This window comes from Abrus precatorius, unplaced genomic scaffold (genome assembly GCF_003935025.1).
Source record: "Abrus precatorius isolate BTA unplaced genomic scaffold, Abrus_2018 Scaffold0, whole genome shotgun sequence".
Lineage (NCBI taxonomy): Eukaryota > Viridiplantae > Streptophyta > Magnoliopsida > Fabales > Fabaceae > Abrus > Abrus precatorius.
The window spans coordinates 876,415-896,414 of record NW_020874290.1 but is presented as its reverse complement, the minus strand read 5'-3'; the positions used below and the strand labels follow the sequence as shown (position 1 = coordinate 896,414).

The following is a 20,000-nucleotide window of genomic DNA, read 5'->3' as shown; positions in this document are numbered from 1 at the left end:
GTAACATGAAACCTATTAATCCGAAAGCACCGTGGAGAGCAACAAAAGTCCACAGACCACCTAATTGACACCAACGGGTAAAATCTCCCTGTGCTTCAGGACCCCACAGTAACAACAAAGAATGTGCTAAACTATTAGCAGGAGTAGAGACTGCAGCAGTTAAGAAGTTGCATCCTTCCAAATAAGAACTTGCCAATCCATGAGTATACCATGAAGTTACAAAGGTTGTACCTGTAAACCAACCCCCCAAGGCAAAATAGGCGCAAGGAAAGAGCAATAGACCGGACCAACCCACAAAAACGAAACGGTCCCTCCGTAACCAGTCATCCATAATATCAAATAAATCATTTTCATCTTTGGTAAATTTACCAAGAGCTATAGTCATAGTGATCCTCCTATTCAACTACTTCAACCATTTCCAAACACCTCATAGCATTTTTAGGGATCGAACCCTCGAGGCTTTTATCATTTATTTATATATATATTATCATTTATATAGAATATAAATAGAAATGATTTTCTCGTAAACTGTCCCTTCTGTTCTAATTGGTTTCGAATATCAAAATGATTTTTTGGTCTATTGATACTTAGGCCAAATCCATGAACTCAATGTGGTTATTCTTTTCTATTCTTAAAAATCCCCTAAGCCATGAATCATGAATTGTCTTATGACTCAAAAATCCGATAGATTCATTTTAAAAAGAACTGTTCAAGAAACAAATGATCCACTTTCTCGCTTTTTCTACAAGCGGATCCCCAGACATACTTCTCTCCTTTCATCAAATAATCTTATTCTTGAATCTTGTTCGTGAAAAAAAAATTATATTCTTCTAGTTTCTATGTCTAGGAAACCACTACAGGATCATATATTTTATTACTTTCTATAATCCATTTTTTTTCTTTTGTTGTCTTCTTTGTTCTATTTTTCTCTCTTTCCGATTAAAAAAACTCCAAAGTCTATTTTTTTTTGCGGATCGAGGTAATAAATTCGAAAATTTTATCTATTTACTTTATTTCTTTTTATTCGTCTATCAGATTCTTAAATATTGTATTGAGTTTTATTAATAATAAGAAACTTTAAGTGAAAGTTTTTTTTTCTCACATACATTTCCATTTATTGCCGGAAAAATATCGTATGCATCGATATGAAAAGAAAATATTTGATACGTAAAGACATGATTTGATGGATTTTTTTTCTATTATTTCTATAAAATAGGATATATATTATAGAAATAATAGAAATGTAAATAGATCTTTTCTTGTGTTTGGAAAAAAAGATGTTTAAAATGAAAATGACTTGTTTGTTTGTTGTAACTTGGAATAAGCCCTTCCGCGTGAAGAAAGGGCATAGCAATTTATTCCCTATAGAACCCATAGGAATAAGAAGATTTAATCGGAAATATCGACAGATCCATCAAATTTGAATATCAGAATAGTAGATATAGTTATGATTCAATGGGTTAGGTCCACTTACTTTTTTGATAATCTTTCCTTTTTTTTTTGAAAAGAATAATGTTTCACTTTCTAACTAGAATTACTTTACTATATTCGAATTCATTAGAATAATAAGGATAACCTCTTAAAATTCTAATTAGAATTCATAATTCCATTTTATAATGAAATCCTACGATTCCGTAGTTTTTTTATTACAAATAGAAACTTATTACAAATATCAACAATATCCCTATTCTTCCTTAAACTATGAATATTATTGCTGGTGTTCTCTGAAAAAAAAAGTAAAAAGCCCCTTATCGGATTTGAACCGATGACTTACGCCTTACCATGGCGTTACTCTACCACTGAGTTAAAAGGGCTCCGTTTGATTTCATTACTAAATAAGAAACTAGTCAATATGACTAGTACATCCATTTGTTACTGCATATACTTATTATATAGATGGGATTAGAATATATGTACATAAGTATATATATTTGATTCGCATAACGACTCATCAAGGAACAAAAAATTGGATTTACTTAGTAAATAGAGTCAAGTTAAAAAAAAAATTCAATAACTTGTTGATCCCTATCCTTATTACTTATCTGATTTCCATATTGATTATCGTTTTTTTATTTACCGGCTTAATTTTAACAATGAATGAGAATGAAAGAAATGAAGTTTTAACCCCTCGTCCTTTCCACCAAACTAATCATTCCCGAAAAGTATCTTATCTTTCTTTTCCTTTCTTTCGCATTACTTATCTTTTTTTCTATTTTTTTTTTAATTCACGATTGGAATAAAAAATTTCGAAATCTAAATGATAAATCCAAAAATTCTATGGAATTCTGAAAGATGGAAAAATCCTTTTTTTTGATCGAATCATATCATTTCATTATATTGACAATTTCAAAAAACTGTTCATACTATGAACGTAGTATAATGACGGTCGGGCAAGTATGCCCCCATCGTCTAGTGGTTCAGGACATCTCTCTTTCAAGGAGGCAGCGGGGATTCGACTTCCCCTGGGGGTAGGGTACTACGAAAGGCAGTTAATCATGGATTATCAATAAAGATTGAAATGGATTCTTCCTGTTCCTGGGTCGATGCCCGAGCGGTTAATGGGGACGGACTGTAAATTCGTTGGCAATATGTCTACGCTGGTTCAAATCCAGCTCGGCCCAAGAATTTGCCGATCCACCATGAAATGGCATAACACCCATTTGTTGTTCTCCAGAAATGACTGATCTGCTCTGATACGGAAGAATCAAAATAGGAAACATCTCTAGCGATATTGTTTTTTTCCGTATTACATATTTTTTCTACAAATTCGGATGTTGCTAGTAATCCTGATTCATATCAGGGTTTGTAAGTAGAAAGTCTTAGGAAAAGATTAAAAAAAAAAGACTCTTTTCTCTTTTCATTGATTCATTTTTCAATTGACTTGGCAATAACGAACGGATTACGAGTAATCCGTGTCAATCTCACTAAAGTGCATATCTATATGGATATCAATATATACTATAGTCCGCCTCTTTCAGTTACAGCACAATGGTTCGAATCTAAAATAGAAAAAAGGTTTGAATGAAACCGTAAGAATCTGTATGCTGTACGCTTTTTTCCCTGGGATTGTAGTTCAATTGGTCAGAGCACCGCCCTGTCAAGGCGGAAGCTGCGGGTTCGAGCCCCGTCAGTCCCGATGGATACAAATCCAATAAAAAAGACATCCATTCATCTTGTGTGTGAAAGGGAATAAAAATAACAAACAAAATCTCATTCCTAATAGGGATCCCTCTTGTTTTTTTCTTTTTTCGTCAGAACCTTTACCTTACATTAAACTAAAAAAGAAAGAATAAAAAAGGAAAAGGAATTTTGGATTGCATCAGAAATCTAAATTTTAAATTTGGTATGGATAAAAGATTTTCCTATGTTATACTATTTAATTCTCGACGATGAATCGATTTGATAATTCAGATATTGTTATTCATGATATTGATACGATTTGACATCATTAAAATTTTATACCATTGAATTTACCGACGAAAGATTTATCATCTCTATGGGATTAAATCCCGAATTTTTTATTGGAAATTGAAGAGAAATAAAACATAGAGATTATGGAAGTAAATATTCTCGCATTTATTGCTACTGCATTGTTCATTCTAGTTCCTACTGCCTTTTTACTTATAATTTACGTAAAAACGGTAAGTCAAAGTGAATAATTTCACTTAAACATGACTTTCTTAATTCTTGTCTATGCAATCATTGATTGAAAAAAAATGAAAAAAAAAAAGATTTCAATTTGGAGTCTTAGTCTTAAATGAAATGATCGGACTACAATCAGCAGAATTCTATGAAATCCAGATAGTCTAGTAGAAAGAAATCAAATCTATTTCTTTCTACTAGACTATTATTGTAATATATTCAAGTTTTACTCTCTAAAAAAAAATAGGGTTTAATATAAATCAATCTCCAATATGTATCTTCATATATATAATTTCAATTACATATATGTAAATATATGTAATATACATAACATAGCGTCCCAATTTTTTTTCTTTGTTTCATCTATTTGATTTGTATTGATTCCAATCAATCTGAAATAATTAAAAAGCAACTCTTATTCTTCCGATTACTATTTGTGGATTTCAGATTCTTTTTACAATCCCGGTATCATATTAAAAAAAAGTAGGAATGGGGGTTACACGGTTCCTCATTTTCCATATATAATCTTGGTAAGAGTCGGTTCATCGAAATGGAAATCCTAGGAAAAATTCGGAATAGGAGACAATTTCCTATTATTTTGTATTCCTTTTTTTTTTCAATTATTTTCAAAACACGAATATGGAATTATTCAAATATTTGTTTGATTGAAAGAGTATTTTGGATTTCTATATTATCCATAGAATACATTACACTACTAGACTACAATAGAACTTCGAAATACAGATATATTTTATATTTGAATTCAATTAATTAGTATGAATTAAATACTATAATTCATATAGTTCCAAAATTGAATTCATATAGTTCCAAAATTTCAAAACCCAGCTATAAAATAAAATGGATACTTTGATCCCTTAACTCAATTATTAGTATACTTATAGTCCACTTCTTCCCCATACTACGAGGGAAAGGGAAAATGAAAAAACTACCATTAAAGCAGCCCATGCAAGACTTACTATATCCATGTAAATTTTGTCTCCTATCTCTATAAAAAGGAATCATTTTTTTATTGTTCACAAATATTTCTCTTGTATTTATTTTTCTTTTGTATTATTAACTAATAATATTATAATAAGAATACTATTCTAATATAGAATAAGAATACTATAATAATAGTGAAATTGCTGGTACAAAGTCAAAAAAGGATTCTGGGCTAACACCATTGACGAAAAATTCTATTAAAACATCTAACAAATTCTTATATGATTTTTAGTAAAATCGGAAAACATTAAGTATAAACAAAATATCCAGAAACATCCTTGGAAGTTTTAAGAGAATGAATGTTATTAACAGGTAGGAATAATAAGACCTGGATTTTATCCCCCCTATTTCATTAAGTAATTTCATTAAGTAAAAAAAAAAATAGAAAAAAGACAGATTACTTTGCATACTCATACTCTTATTTCCATTCGATCTAATCCTTAGCGTCTCCTGATTCGTTCTCTAAAATAATCGGAGGATAGCCTGCCTATTTAATTCTTTGACTAGAGGTTACCGAAAAGAAAGATTTTCTATTTGATTCTATTTCCATTCGAATCAAATAGAATCAAAAAAAATTTGAAATTTTAATAAATATATATTAAATATTAATATATATATTTATTAAAATAGAACTATTTAAATCAACAAAAAACTATTTATATTTATATATATACTTATATATATATATAAATTAAATAAATAAAATATATAAATTAAATAAAAAAAAAGCCAATTAGCTATTCAATCTAACTAATCTAACTAATATTGAATAAATGCGGAAGCACTCATATACTTTACATCAGTCTGTATGCAAGGTTTTTCTTCCGCCCCTTCTCCAACTAAAAATGGAATTAGATTCCCTGTCCGACCTATCCTTATCCAATCTAATTCAAGACCCAGTCAGTAGACGGACACTACAATAGTAGTGGATTGAAACGACTATTATTTCAACATTTATCGATTCCTTTTCACTACTGGAATCTTTCCTTCAATCCGAGACGAAAAGATTTACAGCATTTTTTGGAACAAACCTTAGAATTTAGAATAAAACAAGTTTCAAGAGTCCTTTTCCTCCGCTTGCTTCTGCTGGAAAAAAAAATTTCTATCAAAAAAACGTAATACACTATTTCAAATCTCTTGTCGATCAGGCGACACCCGGATTTGAACTGGGGAAAAAGGATTTGCAGTCCCCCGCCTTACCACTCGGCCATGCCGCCAAAACTAAAATCGAAAAAACTAATATATATATATATATGAATATATGAGAATTCCCACTTTCCCCAAAAAAGGAGGATTCTATACTTCTTTTTTTTATGCTTGTATTTTAAATTTGGTTTTCTTTGATCCCATTCTTAAAAAAAAAAGAAAAAAATCTCGGGACAAATCGCAACCGTTAACTATAAATTTCTGAACGATTCTTGAAAATTTGGATCTAAGATGTTTTTTTTTCTTAATGAGATAAGAAAATCGAAATTGATACATAACCAATCAATCTTTTTTGAAAAAAAAACTTTCCCTATTTCAATTATAACAGCAACTGTCAATATATGTAAACCCTAGAACATAAATTTTCATTGTTACACAAATATTATCTAATTGGATATCTTATCCATATATAATATATATACTATAGGGAATTTTCAAGAAATTCTCGTGCTTCCCCCTTTTTATAGATTGAATAGAAAATAAAAAATGAACATGACATGTCATGTGCTTTCCCGAACGTGCAATAAAGTAATAAAGATATCTATCTATCTATAGATAGATAGATAGAGTTGGAGTTAGATCTACGTATGTTTAATAAATACAAGCCTTATTACACACTCTAATCGTATTCTCCTATTCTAAAAAAAATAGGTAAAAATTTCTCTCTTTTCTGCGAATTCAAATTCTTTTTTAAACAATTAAAAAGGTTAAGTGCTAAAAAAATCAATTCTATATTGTTTCTGATTATTCGATTAGATCTTTATCTCAGCGAGCAGAGCAAATCCCGAATTGATTTTTTTCGGGTATCAAATCAAATTGGAATATGTAATATCAGAATAATGGTATAAATGGAATCTATTTTTTTTTTTTTTGATATGCCTTAAAAAACCCGAAAATGAAAGTGGAATTATTCAATTCGTTTCCATTTTTCTATTTATATTCGAATTTCGATTCTATCTGTTTGTTTTGTTGCAAATTCATAGTTGAGTATAAAATCATATTTTATTTATTCTTCTTTTCATAATAGGTATTTCATACACAGGGTTAGGTAAAATTTCATGTAATTCAGTAAAAAGAAAAAGAACAGAAATTCCATTTTTGCTAAATCTATTCATGTGATTTGAGAAAGAATGACAGCAAATCGTGGGATATTTTTCTATAAAATTCACGGGGAAATTGAAAATGCTTGAGGTTGGAAATGAGGGACTGTCTGCACTACCCGGGTTGAATCAGATACAATTTGAAGGATTTTGTAGGTTCATTGATCGGGGGTTAACAGAAGGACTTTTTAAGTTTCCAAAAATTGAGGATACAGATCAAGAAATGGAATTTCAATTATTTGTGGAAAAATATCAATTGTTAGAACCCTTGATAAACGAAAAAGATGCCGTATATGAATCGCTTACATATTCCTCTGAATTATATGTATCCGCAGGATTAATTTGGAAAAGCAGTAGGGACATACAAGAACAAACTATTTTTATTGGAAACATTCCTCTAATGAATTCCCTGGGAACTTTTATAGTAAATGGAATATACAGAATTGTAATCAATCAAATATTGCAAAGCCCTGGTATCTATTACCGATCAGAATTGGATCATAACGGAATTTCGGTCTATACTGGCACCATAATATCAGATTGGGGGGGGAGATTAGAATTAGAGATTGATAGAAAAGCAAGGATATGGGCTCGTGTGAGTAGAAAACAGAAAATATCTATTCTAGTTCTATCATCAGCTATGGGTTCGAATTTAAACGAAATTCTAGGGAATGTTTGTTATCCTGAAATTTTCGTGTCTTTCTTGAATGATAAGGAGAAAAAAAAAATCGGGTCAAAAGAAAATGCCATTTTGGAGTTTTATCGACAATTTGCTTGTGTAGGTGGAGATCCAGTATTTTCTGAATCTTTATGTAAAGAATTACAAAAAAAATTTTTTCAACAAAGATGTGAATTAGGAAGGATTGGTCGACGAAATATGAACCAAAAGCTGAATCTTGATATACCTCAGAACAATACATTTTTGTTACCGCGAGATATATTGACAGCTACGGATCATTTGATTGGAATGAAATTTGGAATGGGTACACTTGACGATATAAATCATTTGAAAAATAAACGTATTCGTTCTGTAGCAGATCTATTACAAGATCAATTTGGATTGGCCCTGGTTCGTTTAGAAAATATGGTTAGAGGAACTATATGTGGAGCAATTAGACATAAATTGATACCGACTCCTCAGAATTTGGTGACTTCAACTCCATTAACAACTACTTATGAATCCTTTTTTGGATTACATCCATTATCTCAAGTTTTAGATCAAACCAATCCATTGACCCAAATAGTTCATGGGAGAAAATTGAGTTATTTGGGCCCTGGAGGATTGACAGGGCGAACTGCTAGTTTTCGGATACGAGATATCCATCCTAGTCACTATGGACGTATTTGTCCAATTGACACATCTGAAGGAATCAATGTTGGACTTATTGGATCCCTCGCAATTCATGCGAGGATTGGTAGTTGGGGGTCTATAGAAAGTCCATTTTATGAAATCTCTGAGAGATCCAAAAGAATACGCATGTTTTATTTATCACCAAATAGAGATGAATACTATATGGTAACAACAGGAAATTCTTTGGCACTAAATCGAGATATTCAGGAAGAACAGATTGTTCCAGCTCGATACCGTCAAGAATTTCTTACTATTGCATGGGAACAGGTTCATCTTCGAGGTATTTTTCCCTTCCAATATTTTTCTATTGGAGCTTCCCTCATTCCTTTTATCGAGCATAATGATGCGAATCGAGCTTTAATGAGTTCTAATATGCAACGTCAAGCAGTTCCGCTTTCTCGGTCCGAAAAATGCATTGTTGGAACTGGATTGGAACGCCAAGTTGCTTTAGATTCTGGGGTTTCCGCTATAGCCGAATACGAGGGAAACGTCATTTATCCCGATACTGACAAGATCATTTTTGTTGGAAATGGGGTTACTCTAAGCATTCCATTAACTATATATCAACGTTCCAACAAAAATACTTGCATGCATCAAAAACCCCAGGTTCAGCAAGGTAAATACATAAAAAGGGGACAAATTTTAGCGGATGGTGCCTCTACAGTTGGTGGCGAACTCGCTTTGGGAAAAAACGTATTTGTAGCTTATATGCCATGGGAAGGTTACAATTCTGAGGATGCTGTACTCATTAGTGAGCGTTTGGTCTATGAAGATATTTTTACTTCTTTTCACATACGGAAATATGAAATTCAGACTCATATGACAAGCCAGGGTTCTGAAAGAATCACTAATCAAATTCCGCACCTAGAAGCCCATTTACTCCGAAATTTAGACAAAAATGGAATTGTGATCCTGGGATCTTGGGTCGAAACGGGCGATATTTTAGTGGGTAAATTAACGCCTCAAATGGCGAAAGAATCCTCGTATTCCCCGGAAGATAGATTATTACGAGCTATACTTGGCATTCAGGTATCCACCTCAAAGGAAACTTGTCTAAAACTACCTATAGGCGGTAGGGGTCGAGTTATTGATGTGAGATGGATCCAAAAAAAAGGGGGTTCCAGTTATAATCCAGAAATGATTGGTATATATATATTACAGAAACGTGAAATTAAAGTAGGCGATAAAGTGGCCGGGAGACATGGAAATAAGGGTATCGTTTCAAAGATTTTGTCTAGACAGGATATGCCTTATTTGCAAGACGGAAGATCCGTTGATATGGTCTTCAATCCATTAGGGGTACCTTCACGAATGAATGTAGGACAGATATTTGAATCCTCACTCGGGTTAGCGGGAAGTATGCTAGATAGACATTATCGAATAGCACCTTTTGATGAAAGATATGAACAAGAGGCTTCGAGAAAACTAGTGTTTTCTGAATTATATGAAGCCAGTAAACAAACATCGAATCCATGGATATTTGAACCCGAGGATCCGGGAAAAAGCAGAATATTTGATGGAAGAACAGGGAATTCTTTTAAAAAGCCTGTTCTAATGGGAAAGCCTTATATCTTGAAATTAATTCATCAAGTTGATGATAAAATACATGGACGTTCCAGTGGACATTATGCACTTGTTACGCAACAACCCCTTAGAGGAAGGGCCAAACGGGGAGGACAACGGGTAGGCGAAATGGAAGTTTGGGCCCTGGAGGGATTTGGTGTTGCTCATATGTTACAAGAGATGCTTACTTATAAATCGGATCATATTAAAGCTCGCCAAGAAGTACTCGGTACTACGATCATTGGAGGAACAATACCTAAACCTACGGATGCTCCAGAATCTTTTCGATTGCTCGTTCGAGAACTACGATCTTTGGTTATGGAACTGAATCATTTCCTTGTATCTGAGAAGAACTTCCGGATTTATAGGAAGGAAGCTTAATTGAACTGAATCAGAATTTTTATTCTATGATTGATCAGTATAAACATCAACAACTCCGAATTGGATCAGTTTCTCCTCAACAAATAAGTGCTTGGGCAAAAAAAATCCTACCTAATGGAGAGATAGTTGGGGAGGTAAAAAAACCCTATACTTTTCATTACAAAACCAATAAGCCTGAAAAAGATGGATTATTTTGTGAAAGAATTTTTGGGCCTATAAAAAGTGGGATTTGTGCTTGTGGAAATTATCGAGTAATCAGAGATAAAAAGGACGATCCCAAATTTTGTGAACAATGCGGAGTAGAATTTATTGATTCTCGGATACGTAGATATCAAATGGGCTATATAAAACTGGCATGCCTAGTAACTCATGTGTGGTATTTGAAACGGCTTCCTAGTTATATCGCGAATCTTTTAGATAAACCTCTTAAAGAATTAGAGGGTCTAGTATACTGCGATGTGTGATTTGATCAAAATTCCTATTGTACAGATTCCGAATGAGAAACTGTCATTCCATTCAATTGAATTGGGATGCCCTAAATCTGACATGTCTCTTGAAATGAGTAATATGAAGCTCAGAATTATGGATGTATTGAATACTCCCAAATAAAAGGGAATTGGTCTATGGTCGATTCAGTAACAAATAAATATGAATTTCTAGCTGCACGTATCTCGTGAAAGAAAAAGAAATACTTTTTTTGTGGAATTCACTATTCCATCTTTTTTAGAAAGAACTGAAATTATGTTCTAATAAGCAAATATATCATGGTTGCAGAAGCCTATCTATCGCATATAGGCTTAAGGACATCATAGCATAACCGTCGAGGTGACGTCTGGACCTAAAAGATCAAATGGAATGATACATAGACAAGGAAATCCCTTATGAATTCCAGGATACTCCCTTTAATGAATGATTCCATTTTAGGGGATTCCCCATTCGAAGGGGGATAGACTACTCAAGAATTTTACATTTCATTTCTTTTCTGTCGTAATTGAGAATTGGATAAATAATTCAGAAAATATAAAAAAAGAAAAAGAATGCATCAATGAAATGTTGATTAGTCTTTATTGAGAACTTGAGTAAAGAGTAAACCTTTTATTTTAGATTAGGGGTTTTATAGAATTTGAAAGTGGAAACCCTTTGCTTTATCTTTATTTGGTATAACTACTTGAGCCGGATGAGAGGAAACCTTCACGTCCGATTTTGAAAGGGGGAGATCCTATTGGATTGGATCCTATCCAAATTTTTCGTTTGCTAGGCCCGTAGTTAAAAAACCCACTTTCTTACGATTACGAGGTCCATTCGAATATGAAATACAATCCTGGAAACACAGCATACCTATTTTTTTTTCTACCCAAGGTTTCGATATATTTCGAAATCGAGAAATTTCAAGTGGAGCGGGTGCTATCCGAGAACAATTAGCCGATCTGGATTTGAGAATTCTTATTGATTCTTCGTTGATAGAATGGAAAGAATTAGGAGAAGAGGGATCCATGGACAATGAAAATGAATGGGAAGATCGAAAAGTTGGAAGAAGAAAGAATTTTTTGGTTCGACGCATAGAATTAGCTAAACATTTTATCCGAACAAATATAGAACCAGAATGGATGGTTTTATGTCTCTTACCAGTTCTTCCTCCCGAATTGAGACCCATTATTCAAATAGATGGGGGTAAGCTAATGAGCTCGGATATTAATGAACTCTATAGAAGAGTTATCTATCGGAATAATACTCTTATCGATCTATTAACAACAAGTAGATCTACACCAGGAGAATTAGTAATGTGTCAGGAAAAATTGGTACAAGAAGCCGTGGATACACTTCTTGATAATGGAATCCGCGGACAACCAATGAAGGACGGTCATAATAAGGTTTACAAATCATTTTCCGATATAATTGAGGGCAAAGAGGGAAGATTTCGCGAGACTCTGCTTGGCAAACGGGTTGATTATTCGGGACGTTCTGTCATTGTCGTAGGTCCATCACTTTCATTACATCGATGTGGATTACCTCGCGAAATAGCAATAGAACTTTTCCAGACATTTCTAATTCGTGGTCTAATTCGAAAACATTTTGCTTCGAACATAGGAATTGCTAAGAGTAAAATTCGGGAAAAAGAACCGATTGTATGGGAAATACTTCAAGAAGTTATGCGGGGGCATCCCGTATTGCTGAATAGAGCCCCTACTCTGCATAGATTAGGCATACAGGCATTCCAACCCATTTTAGTAGAAGGGCGTGCTATTTGTTTACATCCATTAGTTTGTAAGGGATTCAATGCAGACTTTGATGGGGATCAAATGGCTATTCATGTGCCTTTATCTTTGGAGGCTCAAGCAGAAGCTCGTTTACTTATGTTTTCTCATATGAACCTCTTATCTCCAGCTATTGGGGATCCCATTTCCGTACCAACTCAAGATATACTTATTGGGCTTTACGTATTAACGAGCGGGAATCGTCGAGGTATTTGTTCAAATAGGTATAATCCGTGTAATTGCAGAAATTCGAAAAATGAAAGAATTCGAGATAATAACTATAAGTATACGAAAAAAAAAGAACCTTTTTTTTGTAATTCCTATGATGCAATTGGAGCTTATCAACAGAAAAGAATAGATTTCGATAGTCCTTTGTGGTTCCGATGGCGATTAGATCAACGCATTATTTCGTCAAGAGAAGTTCCTATCGAAGTTCACTACGAATCTTTGGGTACCTATCATGAAATTTATGGGCATTATCTAGTAGTAAGAAGTACAAAAAAAGAAATTCGTTGTATATACATTCGAACCACTGTTGGTCATATTTCTTTTTATCGAGAAATTGAAGAAGCTATACAAGGTTTTTGCCGGACCTATTCATACAGTATATCTAATCATATAGATGGTTGATATGTAAGATAAGTAAATTTATGCTACCAGTGTGGAATTCAGGTCTCCGTGGTTCAACTAGGATCATAGTTTTAAAATTTCTACGCGAATCAAGATAAAGAAAAGGAAGTTTTCCAATCATTGACTCAAATCCATTGTCGAACCGAATCCCACTGAGTGGAATATGGAGGTACTTATGGCAGAACGAGCCAATCTAGTCTTTCACAATAAAGTGATAGGTGGAACTGCCATTAAACGACTTATTAGCAGATTAATAAACCACTTCGGAATGGCATATACATCACACATCCTGGATCAAGTAAAGACTCTGGGATTCCGTCAAGCTACGGCTACATCCATTTCATTAGGAATTGATGATCTTTTAACAATACCTTCTAAAGGATGGCTAGTTCAAGATGCTGAACAACAAATTTTTATTTTGGAAAAACATCATCATTATGGGAATGTACATGCGGTAGAAAAATTACGACAATCCATTGAGATATGGTATGCTACTAGTGAATATTTGAGACAAGAAATGAATCCTAATTTTAGGATGACCGACCCCTTGAATCCAGTCCATATAATGTCTTTTTCAGGAGCTAGAGGAAATGCATCTCAAGTACACCAATTAGTAGGTATGAGAGGATTAATGTCGGATCCACAAGGGCAAATGATTGATTTACCTATTCAAAGCAATTTACGCGAAGGACTGTCTTTAACAGAATATATCATTTCTTGCTACGGAGCCCGTAAAGGGGTTGTAGATACTGCTGTACGAACATCGGATGCTGGATATCTTACACGCAGACTTGTTGAAGTGGTTCAACACATTGTTGTACGTCGAACAGATTGCGGTACCATTCAAGGGATTTCGGTGAATATCCAGAATGGAATGATGCCGGAAATAATTTTGATACAAACATTAATTGGTCGTGTATTAGCAGACGATATATACAGAGGTTCACGATGCATTGCTGTTAGAAATCAAGATATTGGAATTGGACTTATCAATCGATTCAAAACTTTTCAAACACAACCAATATCTATTCGAACCCCCTTTACCTGTAGGAATACATCTTGGATCTGCCGATTATGTTATGGCCAAAGTCCTACTCATGGCCACTTAGTGGAATTAGGAGAAGCTGTAGGTATTATTGCGGGTCAATCTATTGGAGAACCGGGTACTCAACTAACATTAAGAACTTTTCATACCGGTGGAGTATTCACAGGGGGTACTGCGGAACATGTGCGAGCGCCTTCTAATGGAAAAATTAAATTCAATGAGGATTTGGTTCATCCTACACGTACACGTCATGGGCATCCTGCTTTTCTATGTTCTATAAACTTGTATGTAACTATTGAAAGTGACGATATTATACATAATGTGATTATTCCACCAAAAAGTTTTTTATTAGTTCAAAATGATCAATATGTAAAATCGGAACAAGTGATTGCTGAGATTCGTGCGGGAACATACACTTTGAATTTGAAGGAAAAGGTTCGAAAACATGTTTATTCTGACTCAGAAGGAGAAATGCATTGGAGTACCGATGTATACCATGCATCAGAATTTAGATATAGTAATGTCCATATCTTACCAAAAACAAGTCATTTATGGATATTATCAGGAAAGTCGTACAGGGTCGGTTCAGTCTCTTTTTCACTCCGCAAGGATCAAGATCAAATGAACATTCATTCTCTTTCTACTGGAGAAAGAAATATTTGTAACCTTTTAGTAAGTAATGAACAAGTAAGACATAAATTCTTTAGTTTCAATCTTTCTGGTAAAAAAGAAGGAAGGATTCCTGATTATTCAATATTGAATCAAATCATATGTATGGATTATTGTCATTTTACACATCTTGCTATTTTCCATGACACTTCGGATTTATTAGCAAAGAGGCGAAGAAATAGATTCATCATTCCATTTCCATTCCAATCGATTCAAGAACGAGACAAAGAACTAATGTCCCCTTCCGGTATCTCGATTGAAATACCAATCAATGGTATTTTTCGTAGAAATAGTATTCTTGCTTATTTCGATGATCCTCAATACCGAACGCAGAGTTCAGGAATTACAAAATATAGGACTATAGGAATAAATTCCATTTTTAAAAAAGAGGATTTTTTAATTGAGTATCAAGGAGTTAAAGAATTTAAGCCAAAATACCAAATCAAAGTAGATCGATTTTTTTTCATTCCCGAGGAAGTGCATATTTTACCCGAATCTTCTTCCATAATGATACGGAACAATAGTATCGTTGGAGTAGATACACCAATAACTTTAAATATAAGAAGTCGAGTAGGTGGATTGGTCCAAATGGAGAAGAAAAAAAAAAAGATTGAAGTAAAAATATTTTCCGGGGATATCTATTTTACTGGAGAGATGGATAAGATATCCCGACACAGTGCCATCTTGATACCATCCGGAACGGTAAAACAAAATTCAAAGGAAGCAAAAAAAATGAAAAATTGGATCTATGTCCAATGGATCACAATTACCAAAAAAAAGTATTTTGTTTTGGTTCGACCCGTAATTCTATATGAAATAGCGGACGGTATCCATTTAGTAAAACTTTTTCCCCAAGATAGGTTCCAGGAAAGAAATGATCTGGAACTTAAAGTTATTAATTATATTCTTTCTGGAAATGGAAAATCAATTCCGGGAATTTCTAATACAAGGATTCAATTAGTTCGGACTTGTTTAGTCTTGAATTGGGATCAAGACAAAACAAGTTCTTCTATCGAAAATGCCCACGCTTCTTTTGTTCAAGTAAGTACAAATGGTTTGATTAGGGATTTCCTAAGAATTGACTTAGTGAAATCTCATATTTCATATATCAGAAAAAGAAATGATCCGTCCAGTTCAGGATTGATCTCAGATAATGAGTCGGATCGGACCTTTATCAATCCATTTTTTTTCTATTTATTCGAAGGCAAAAATTCAACAATCACTTAGACAAAATCACGGAACTATTCGTATGTTGTTGAATAGAAATGAGAAATGTCGATCTTTGATAATTTTGTCATCATCTAATTGTTTTCAAATAGGACCATTCAACGATAGAAAATATTACAATGGGATAAAAGAAGGAATTCAAAAAATTCAAATAGATTCCATAATTCCAATTAAGAATTTGTTTGGTCCTTTAGGAATAGCCCTTCAAGTTGCAAATTATTATTCATTTTTTCGTTTAATAACTCATAATCAGATCTTAATGAATAATAATTTGCAACTTGACAAATTAAAGGAAACTCTTCAAGTATTCAAATATTATTTAATGGACGAAAATGAGAGAATTTATAAACCTGATAGATGCAGTAATATCGTTTTAAATCCATTCTATTTGAATTGGCATTTTATCCATCACAATTATTATGAAAAAACGTTTCCAATAATAAGTCTTGGGCAATTTATTTGTGAAAATGTATGTATAGTGCAAACGAAAAATGCACCACACTTAAAATCGGGTCAAGTTCTAACTATTCAAATGGATTCTGTAGGAATAAGATCGGCTAACCCTTATTTGGCAACTCCAGGAGCAACTGTTCATGGACATTATGGAGAAATACTTTATGAAGGAGATATATTAGTTACATTTATATATGAAAAATCGAGATCTGGTGATATAACACAAGGTCTTCCAAAAGTAGAACAGGTATTAGAAGTGCGTTCAATTGATTCAATATCGATGAAGCTAGAAAAGAGAGTTGACACTTGGAACGGATATATAACAAGAATTCTCGGCATTCCTTGGGGATTCTTGATCGGTGCCGAGTTAACTATAGCGCAAAGTCGTATTTCTTTGGTTAATAAAATTCAAAAAGTTTATCGATCCCAGGGAGTTCACATCCATAATAGACATATAGAAATTATTGTGCGTCAAATAACATCAAAAGTCTTGGTTTCAGAAAATGGAATGTCTAATGTTTTTTCACCCGGCGAACTAATTGGATTGTTGCGAGCCGAACGAGCGGGCCGTGCCTTGGAAGAAGCAACTTGCTACCGAGCTCTATTATTGGGAATAACAAAAACATCTCTGAATACTCAAAGTTTTATATCTGAAGCAAGTTTTCAAGAAACTGCTAGAGTTTTAGCAAAAGCCGCTCTCCGGGGTCGTATAGATTGGTTGAAAGGTCTGAAAGAGAACGTTGTTTTAGGGGGAATGATACCCGTTGGTACCGGATTAAAAAGAATAATGCACCGTTCAAAGCCAAGGCAACATAACAAGATTACCTTGGAATCAAAAAAAGAAAAATTTATTCGAGGACGAAATGAGAGATATTTTGTTCCACCACAGAGAATTCTTTTTTTTCATTTCAAAGAATTTATGCGATACATCAGAACAATCTAAGATTTAATGATTCCTAAGAGCGGATTCATCCCCCTACCCTAAATGCGATCATTTTTGGGGGTAGTAAAAGAAAGATAATAAAAAAAAAGAATAATAAATAGAAAAAAATGGTCTAATCATGTATCAATGGCCAATCTTCGGTAGAAGAGAAGGTTCCATCGGAACAATTTTTTATTTCTATTTCACGATACCTGGTCTTTTTTTTTCTATTTTTTTTTTTTTTTTGAAAAAAAAAAGTGTGGGGATAAATATAAATGACAAAAAAGATATTGGAACATAATTTTGGAAGAGATGATGGAAGCAGGAGTTCATTTTGGCCACGGTACTAGAAAATGGAATCCTAAAATGGAACCTTATATATCTGCAAAGCGTAAGGGTATTCATATTACAAATCTTACTAGAACTGCTCGGTTTTTATCAGAAGCTTGTGATTTAGTTTTTGACGCAGCAAGTAAGGGAAAACAATTCTTAATTGTTGGTACCAAAAAAAAAAGCAGCTGATTCAGTAGCGCGGGCGGCAATAAGAGCTCGGTGTCATTATGTTAATAAAAAATGGCTCGGCGGTATGTTAACGAATTGGTATACTACAGAAACGAGACTTCATAAGTTCAGGGACTTGAGAATGCAACAAAGACGGGGAGACTCAACTGTTTTCCAAAAAGAGATGCTGCTATATTGAAAAGACAATTATCTCATTTGGAAACATATCTTGGTGGCATTAAATATATGACGGGGTTACCCGATATTGTAATAATCGTCGATCAGCAAGAAGAATATACGGCTCTTCGAGAATGTATAACTTTGGAAATTCCAACGATTTGTTTAATCGATACAAATTGTGACCCGGACCTCGCCGATATTTCGATTCCAGCTAATGATGATGCTATAGCCTCAATCCGATTAATTCTTAACAAATTAATATTTGCAATTTGTGAGGGTCGTTCTAGCTATATACGAAATTTTTGATTAATAATAAGATAAATGAATTATTTGATTTTGGTTGGGGAGATTCATAGATTTATGAAATCGGTTATTATACTATTACTAAATCGCACAAAAGAAAGAGAAAAATATAAAAAGAACAAACGGAAATATTATGTGATTAGTCGGTATTCAAAATCAAAAATGAAAGTAGACAAATCAAAAAGGAAAGGAGATGGTTGAATTAAAATAATTCCCTTTCAATTTCAATTTCTTTTAAGAGGGCAGGACAATATGAATGTTTTATTATGTTCCATCAACACATTAAAAAGATTATACGATATATCTGCTGTGGAAGTGGGTCAACATTTCTATTGGCAAATAGGGGGTTTCCAAGTGCATGCCCAAGTACTTATTACTTCTTGGGTTGTAATTGCTATCTTATTAGTTTCAGTCATTCTAGTTGTTCGAAATCTGCAAAACCATTCCCACTTTTGGTCAGAATTTTTTTGAATATGTTCTTGAATTCATTCGAGACGTGAGCAAAAGTCAGATTGGAGACGAATATGGTCCGTGGGTTCCATTTATTGGAACTATGTTTTTATTTATTTTTGTTTCTAATTGGTCAGGGGCTCTTTTGCCTTGGAAAATAATACAGTTACCTCACGGGAGTTAGCTGCGCCCACAAATGATATAAAATACTACCGTTGCATTAGCTTTACTTGCGTCCAGTAGCATATTTCTATGCGGGTCTTTCAAAAAAAGGATTAGCTTATTTTAGTAAATACATCCAACCAACTCCAATTCCTTTACCGATTAACATCTTAGAAGATTTCACAAAACCCTTATCGCTTAGTTTTCGACTTTTCGGAAATATATTAGCTGATGAATTAGTAGTTGTTGTTCTTGTTTCTTTAGTGCCTTTAGTAGTTCCTATACCTGTCATGTTCCTTGGATTATTTACAAGCGGTATTCAAGCTCTTATTTTTGCTACTTTAGCTGCGGCTTATATAGGTGAATCCATGGAAAGGCCATCATTGACTAGTTGTCGGAAAAAAGTCTTTTTCGTTTTAGCCCACCGCACATACACTGCGGCTCAAGATAATCTATTTTGGGAACAACATATATAATAGAAAGAAAATTTGGAATAATAATAAAGAAAAAGGGTTATTCTCCCCCCCCCCCCCCAAAAAAATAAAGATGCAATAAAGTATAAATAAAATCAATATACAATTTAATGTAATAGTAAAATAGAAAAGATTACCAGAAAATTGTAAAAAAACTAGGAAAGAGATCCATCCAAAAGATCTTTTTCCTAGTTTTCCTAAAAAGACTTTTTGTTTGACCTATTTCGATTTTCCTCCAATGAATATTTTTTTTTGTATTGTTATATTTTGTTTTGTTCATTCCATTTTTTGTTCATTCAATTATAACTATAACATATTAAATATTATTCTATATATATTATTAGATTATTTATTACTATTATTAGATATTAGATTCGATTATATATATAGAATTTAGATATATATATCTAATTCGATTAAGATATATTAGTATATTAGATATTCTATATTAGAAAAGTATAATATTTACATGTGATAAAAATATG

The 20,000-nt window shown here is 33.2% G+C and overlaps 3 non-coding genes and 2 pseudogenes across 3 annotated transcripts; 2 read left to right on the top strand and 3 right to left on the bottom strand.

Annotated features, from left to right (window-relative positions):
* The window catches only part of LOC113852397, an 8,404-nt pseudogene extending 3,252 nt beyond the window's left edge, over positions 1-5,152 (bottom strand).
* On the bottom strand, positions 1,743-1,814 carry TRNAT-GGU. The gene has a single exon. It is a non-coding gene; the product is annotated as a tRNA-Thr (tRNA).
* TRNAD-GUC lies at positions 3,063-3,136 on the top strand. Its single transcript has one exon. It is a non-coding gene; the product is annotated as a tRNA-Asp (tRNA).
* Positions 5,153-5,790: 638 nt separating the features above from the next.
* Positions 5,791-5,861, bottom strand: TRNAC-GCA. Its single transcript has one exon. It is a non-coding gene; the product is annotated as a tRNA-Cys (tRNA).
* A 4,472-nt stretch (positions 5,862-10,333) lies between these two features.
* Positions 10,334-18,433, top strand: LOC113852335 (annotated as a pseudogene).
* Positions 18,434-20,000: the final 1,567 nt, after the last annotated feature.